The sequence below is a fragment of the Physeter macrocephalus genome, chromosome 21 (assembly GCF_002837175.3).
Source record: "Physeter macrocephalus isolate SW-GA chromosome 21, ASM283717v5, whole genome shotgun sequence".
Classification (NCBI taxonomy): domain Eukaryota; kingdom Metazoa; phylum Chordata; class Mammalia; order Artiodactyla; family Physeteridae; genus Physeter; species Physeter macrocephalus.
Window position 1 is genome coordinate 15685666 of NC_041234.1, and position 7516 is coordinate 15693181.

General features: G+C 39.9%; 1 protein-coding gene across 15 annotated transcripts in view; it reads right to left on the minus strand.

Annotated features, from left to right (window-relative positions):
- DMD (dystrophin) overlaps nt 1–7516 on the minus strand; it is a 2398628-nt gene that overhangs the window by 700110 nt on the left and 1691002 nt on the right. The window lies entirely within an intron of this gene.

A 7516-nucleotide genomic window follows, 5' to 3' on the forward strand; every position in this document is an offset into this window, starting at 1 on the left:
TTTAGTAACATATTGTTTAACCTCCATGTGTTTGTGTTTTTTGCAGTTTTTTTCCTGTAATTGATTTCTAATCTCATAGCATTGTGGTCAAAAAGGATTCTTGATACAATTTCAATTTTGTTAAATTTACCAAGGCTTGATTTGTGACCCAAGATATGATCTATCCTGGAGAATGTTCCATGAGCACTAGAGAAGAATGTGTATTCTGTTGTTTTTGGATGGAAAGTCTTATAAATATCAATTAAGTCCATCTTGTTTAATGTATAATTTAAAGCCTGTGTTTCCTTATTTCTTTTCATTTTGGATGATCTGTCCATTGGTGAAAGTGGGGTGTTAACGTCCCCTAGTATGATTGTGTTACTGTCGATTTCTCCTTTTATGGCTGTTAGTATTTGCCTTATGTATTGAGGTGCTCCTATGTTGGGTGCATAAATATTTACAATTCTTATATCTTCTTCATGGATCGATCCCTTGATCATTATGTAGTGTCCTTCTTTTTCTCCTGTAATAGTCTTTGTTTTAAAGTCTATTTTGTCTGATATGAGAATTGCTATTCCAGGTTTCTTTTGATTTCCATTTGCATGGAATATCTTTTTCCAACCCCTCACTTTCAGTCTGTATGTGTCCTTAGGTCTGAAGTGGGTCTCTTCTAGACAGCATATATATGCGTCTTGTTTTTGTATATATTCAGCCAATATATGTCTTTTGGTTGGAGCATTTAATCCATTTACATATAAGGTAATTAACGATGTGTATGTTCCTATTACCATTTTCTTCGTTTTGTGTTTGTTATTGTAGGTCTTTTCCTTCTCTTGTGTTTCTTGCCTAGAGAAGTTCCTTTAGCATTTGTTGTAAAGCTGGTTTGGTGGTGCTGAATTTTCTTAGCTTTTGCTTGTCTGTAAAGCTTTTAATTTCTCCATCAAATCTGAATGAGATCCTTGCTGGGTAGAGTCATCTTGGTTGTAGGTTTTTCTCCTTCATCACTTTAAATATGTCCTGCCACTCCCTTCTGGCTTGTAGAGTTTCTGCTGAAAGATCAGCTGTTAACCTTACGTGGATTCCCTTGTGTGTTAATTGTTATTTTTCCCTTGCTGCTTTTAATATGTTTTCTTTGTATTTAATTTTTGATAGTTTGATTAATACGTGCCTTGGTGTGTTTCTCCTTGTATTTATCCTGTACGGGATTCTCTGTGCTTCCTGGACTTGATTAGCTATTTCCTTTCCCATATTAGGGAAGTTTTCAACTATAATCTCTTCAAATATTTTCTCAGTCATTTTCTTTTTCTCTTCTTCTTCTAGAACCCCTATAATTCGAATGTTGGTGCATTTAATGTTGTCCCAGAGGTCTCTGAGACTGTCCTCAATTCTTTTCATTCTTTTTTCTTTATTCTGCTGTATGGTATTTATTTCCGCTAGTGTATCTTCCAGGTCACTTATCCGTTCTTCTGCCTCAGTTATTCTGCTACTGATTCCTTCTAGTTAATTTTTCATTTCATTTACTGTGCTGTTCATCACTGTTTGTTTGCTCTTTAGTTCTTCTAGTTTCTTGTAGACGTTTCTTGTATTTTCTCCATTCTATTTCCAAGATTTTGGATCATCTTTACCATCACTATTCTGAATAGTTTTTCAGGTAGACTGCCTATTTCCTCTTTATTTGTTAGGTCTGGTGGGTTTTTGCCTTGGTTTTTGCCTGCTGTGTGTTTCTCTGTCTTCTCATTTTGCTTAACTTACTGTGTTTGGGGTTTCCTTTTCGCAGGCTGCAGGTTCGTAGTTCCCTTTGTTTTTGGCGTCTGTCCCCAGTGGCTAAGGCTGGTTCAGTGGGTTGTGTAGGCTTCCTGGTGGAGGGGACTAGTGCCTGTCTTCTGGGGGATGAGGCCGGATCTTGTCTTTCTGGTGGGCAGGTCCATGTCTGGTGGTGTGTTTTGGGGGTGTCTGTGGCCTTATTATGATTTTAGGCAGCCTTTCTGCTAATGGATGGGGTTGCGTTCCTGTCTTGCTAGTTGTTTGGCATGGCGTGTCCAGCACTGTAGCTTGCTGGTCATTGAGTGGAGCTGGCTCTAGGTGTTGAGATGGAGATCTCTGGGAAACTTTCACCGTCTGATATTACGTGGAGCTGGGAGATCTCTTGTTGACCAGTGTCCTGAACTTGGCTCTCCCACCTCAGAGGCACAGCCCTGACACGTGGCTGGAGCACCAAGAGCCTTTCATCCACACGGCTCAGAATAAAAGGGAGAAAATAAAGAAAGAGAGAAAGAAGAAGATAAAATAAAATAAAGTAAAATAAAATAAAGTAATTAAAATAAAAAATAATTTAAAAAAATGTTTTAAAGTAATAAAAAAATTTTAAAAAAGAAAGAAAGAAAGAAGAGAGCAACCAAACTAAAAAACACATCAACTAATGATAACAAATGCTAAAATTATACTTAACAAAAAAAACAAAACAACAACAAAAAACGGACAGACAGAACCCTAGGACAAATGGTAAAAGCAAAGCTATACAGACAAAATCACACACAGAAGCATACACATACACACTCATAAAAAAAGAGACAGGGAAAAAAATATATATATTGTTGCTCCCAAAGTCCACCTCCTGAATTTGGTTTGATTCGTTGTCTATTCAGGTATTCCACAGATGCAGGATACATCAAGTTGATTGTGGAGATTTAATCTGCTGCTCCTGAGGCTGCTGGGAGAGATTTTCCTTTCTCTTCTTTGTTCGCACAGCTACTAGGATTCAGCTTTGGATTTGGCCCCGCCTGTACGTGTAGGTCACCTGAGGGAGTCTTTTCTTCACTCAGACAGGACGGGGTTAAAGGAGCCCGTGATTCGGGGGCTCTGGCTCACTCAGGCCAGGGGGAGGGTAGGGTATGGATGATGGGCGAGCCTACTGCAGCAGAGGCCAGCATGACGTTGCACCAGCCTGAGACGTGCCGTGTGTTCCCACGGGGAAGTTGTCCCTGGATCACGGGACCCTGGCAGTGGCGGGCTGCACAGCTCCCGGGAGGGGAGGTGTGGAGAGTGAGCTGTGCTTGCACACAGGCTTCTTGGTGGTGGCAGCAGCAGCCTTAGCGCTTCATGCCCATCTCTGGGGTCTGCACTGATAGCCGCGGCTCGCACCCGTCTCTGGATCTCCTTTACGCGGTGCGCTTAATCCCCTCTCCTCGCGCACCAGGAAGCAAAGAGGGAAGAAAAAGTCTCTTGACTCTTAGGCAGCTCCAGACTTTTTCCTGGACTCCCTCCTGGCTAACTGTGGCGCACTAGCCCCCTTCAGGCTGTGTTCACGCCATCAACCCCAGTCCTTTCCCTGCGATCCAATCCGACCTCCGACGTCCGAGCCTCAGCTCCCAGCCCCCGCCCACCCCGGCGGGTGAGCAGATGAGCCTCTTGGGCTGGTGCGTGCTGGTCGGCACTGATCCTCTCTGCAGGAATCTCTCCGCTTTGCCCTCCGCACCCCTGTTGCTGCGCTCTCCTCCATGGCTCCGAAGCTCTCCCCTCCGCCACCCGCAGTCTCCGCCCGTGAAAGGGTTTCCTAGTGTGTGGAAACCTTTCCTCCTTCACAGCTCCCTCCCACTGATGCAGGTCCCGTCCCTATTCTTTTGTCTCTGTTTATTCTTTTTTCTTTTGCCCTACCCAGGTACTTGGGGAGTTTCTTGCCTTTTGGGAGGTCTGAGGTCTTCTGCCAGCATTCAGGAGGTGTTCTGTAGGAGTTGTTCCACGTGTAGGTGTATTTCTGAAGTATTTGTGGGGAGGAAGGTGACCTCCACGTCGTACTCTTCCTCCATCTTGAAGCTCCCTCGCAATCTACATTTTTTTGAGAACGAACTCAGGTCCATTTTCTTTTTCTAGGTCTTTTTCCATTGCCTTCAAGCTATTTACAGCATTTACTTTCTGCTTGATTTAATCAGAGGGTACTTTCCGTTGCTTGCATGGAGAGAAACCTACCTAATACGCAACTACACTACATTTAATGATATTACTTCTCTGTTTAAAATCCTTTCAAGGTTGTTACCACCTGCAGGCCATAATCAAAACTCCTTAGTCTGTACTGTAATAGTTCTGTATGGTGGCTTATTTTATAACGGATTAACACATTAAATCATACAAATTTGTAACAGATAAAAATATCAAATCACTAGGTTATACACCTGAAGCTATTATAATATTGTATGTCAATTATAATTTTTTTAAAAACCCTCCTTAGTCTGGCAAGGAAGGGTCCCCATTTTTTAGTCCTACCCTTCTCTATGCAACCTCATAAATTTCTTCCTCATCCCCTTAGTTTCAGCCAGATGGAATCACAATTTCTATCACATACTGCACTGTTTACTTCAGTGAAAAGCACAGTTCCTTCTGCCAGGATCACCTTTGTCATTTTATCTACATGGTTAATTCCAAGTTGTTCTTTAATGCTTGGCTTAGGTTTTATCTTCTTCAAGAAGCTTTTCCTGACATCTCTTCTCCTCCTTGGCTTAGTTAGATGTCCTCTCTATGAAGTAAGTCCCTAGAGCATCGCCCAAGGATTCCCAGGGAAGTGGAAAACTATGGCACCTAAGGGTGGGGATTCTGGAACCAGACTGCTTAGGTTCAAATCTCATTGCTATCTTTTTACTACTTGACGTTGAGCAAGTTACTTACAACATTACTTACACAAGCACTCACTGTGCTTTAGTATAAATCTCACAGTGTTGTTGTAAGCATTAAGTGATACACACAAATTATTTAGATCAGTGACTAGCATCATTAATGCTAAATATGTGCTAGGTATTATCCTGAAATTTATTTCTATCACAGTGCTATTATTGCTTTTTATTCCCATCATCTTCTTTAATCTGTACATTCCTATCTTGTCTAATTCTGTATTTCCCAGGCACTTAGTAGTCGCTCAGTAAAAATTTACTAAAAGAATATATGAGTAAATAGACATTGATAGTGTTTTACAGTTTATAAAGCACATGTGGAACACTGCATCAGTTCTCACACCTCAAACAGTAAAATTAGAATTGCTTTATTTAAAACTCTACATAGAGGAAATATTTCTTTCCTGATATTACAATCAATACTTCCCCAAACTCACCTCTCTTTTATATACCTCCTCACACACACATTTGTTTAATGTTTATTTTGGGTCATTTTACTGACCATTTAGTGACTGTAGCTACACAAGGCAGGAATTGACAATATCTTTATAATTTTTTTTAATATAAGGGGAAGAAGCAGGAAAATCATCCCCACTATTTAGCAAGAGAAGAGAGATTACAGGTGTAGGGGTGTGTGTGTGTGTGTGTGTGTGTGTGTGTGTGTGTGTGTGTGTGTGAACATTTATAATACAGTTGACCCTTGAAAAACACAGGTTTGAACTATGCAAGTCCAATTATACGGGGATTTTTTTTTCAATAAAAATACATTCGGCCCCCGGTATCTGCAGATGCAGAATCCACAGATGCAGAATCCACGGATATGGAGGGCCAACTATGGGACTTGAGCATCTGCAGATTTTGTTATCCATGGTGGATTCCAGAACCAATCCCCTGTGGGACTGACAACTGTACTGGCTTTCTGTGACCCTAGACATGGCACTTGAACTTCTCCTCTGAATTACTTTTGGACCTGTAGTTAAAGACTATCACTTTGAAGAGGCATCAAACGTTTTACAAAGGAGTGTGGATTATCTTTCCCACTCTAGTATCTAGTGGCTTTTACAGGAGGCCATAATGTCATTAGCAGAATGGGGTCCAGGTGTGAAAATGAGCTCTTATTTTCATGTAATATTATTATATCACATACAGTTTGCACAACACAAATACCATGAATAGGCAGACTTACATAGTTTGCTTAGCACCTAATATTAATTATTAACATTAGTTGAATACTTGCAGTAATCAAGACAAGGTGGGAAGCATTTTCATGTACTACCTAATTTAATCCTCATGACCACCTATAAGGAAGATAGTATCATTATCCACATTGTATAGATGACCTCAGGTTCAGGGAGGTTGAATAACTTACCCAAGGTCACACAGCTACAGTAGAGGAGCCAAACTTTAAACCCATACAATCTAATTTCAAAGCCCATGCTTTAAACATTATAACATACTGTCTCCTCTGGTTAGGAATAGTCCCGAAGTACTGGAATAGCTCAATATGATATTGTGAAAGAATGTACCTCTTGTTTCTTTATGTATCAGCACACTGCAATTGAAAAATGTTTAGCTTTGTGTCTGACATACACTATATATTCAAATACACATATATCACCAAATGGTAGGCACATTTACAGTTAATACTGGCAGGCAGTATACGTAGTGAGAACACAGGCTTAGGCACCAAACAGACTTGGATTTGAATCTTTGCTCTGCTACTTATTAGGAGTGTGACACCTATGAGCTTCAGTTGCTTTTTTGGAAAAATTTGGCTACTAATACTTGTTATAAAGCAGTAGTAAAACAAACTATACATATATATTTATATAATATTTACATATCTTTATATCACACATATCCAACACTATATGGTGTATGTGAATCCTTTGTGCCTTGTACCTAGAAGAGGAAACCAAGATCCAGAGCATGATTTGACCACAATCATGCCATTTGCAAATGACAAAAAAAGACCACTGAATTCAGGTCCTCTGAGTCTAAGATTAAGACACTTTAAATGCAGGTTGTTTACTATTAAATTATTTTCATTCCTACTGAATTGCTGAAGTTCATTTTAAAAAGAAATCTGTCTGCCCTAGTCCCTGTTTTTTCAAAAAGTAGTTCTATAACAGCTAAACAACTTCAGTACAATTTATTACTTCTTTAGAAAAGACTTGAACATCATTTACAAGTGAAAAAACTATAGCATATAAACCTTTCAAATCTACTTTTCTTATTCATTCAGAAATATAAAAGATATATAGTATATTTGTTTTAGCTAAGTAAACCATATTTATGTCAGTGTATTCTGATGTTTCTCATTGATGTCATAATTTTGCAGAATGGATTCCAGTGAGGCTGAGAAATGCAATCGTTGTATTAAAAACATGTTTATTTGAGTATGGCATTAAATAAATAAGAATACTGAGATCTAAGGTATTTAAAAATATATTATGTTTTGTTACTTTTCTCTTTTTTTATTTGTAGCTTATTTTCAATTAGCCTTATCATTGGAGGAGGAGAATTGTCATAGACAACTCAGAAGAGTGAATAACCAATTTCAAGATTATTATATTTGATTCTGTAATATATTATGGCTGCAGAGTGCCAAAACAAACACTTCAAATGTAAACAGCTCAAATGAGCTATTTATTTGATATAAAATAGGTTTTAAAAATACCAGATGGGGCTTCCCTGGTGGCGCAGTGGTTGAGAGTCTGCCTGCTGATGCAGGGGACGCGGGTTCGTGCCCCGGTCTGGGAGGACCCCACATGCCGCGGAAGGGCTGGGCCCGTGAGCCATGGCCGCTGAGCCTGCGCGTCCGGAGCCTGTGCTCCGCAACGGGAGAGGCCACAATGGTGAGAGGCCCGTGTACC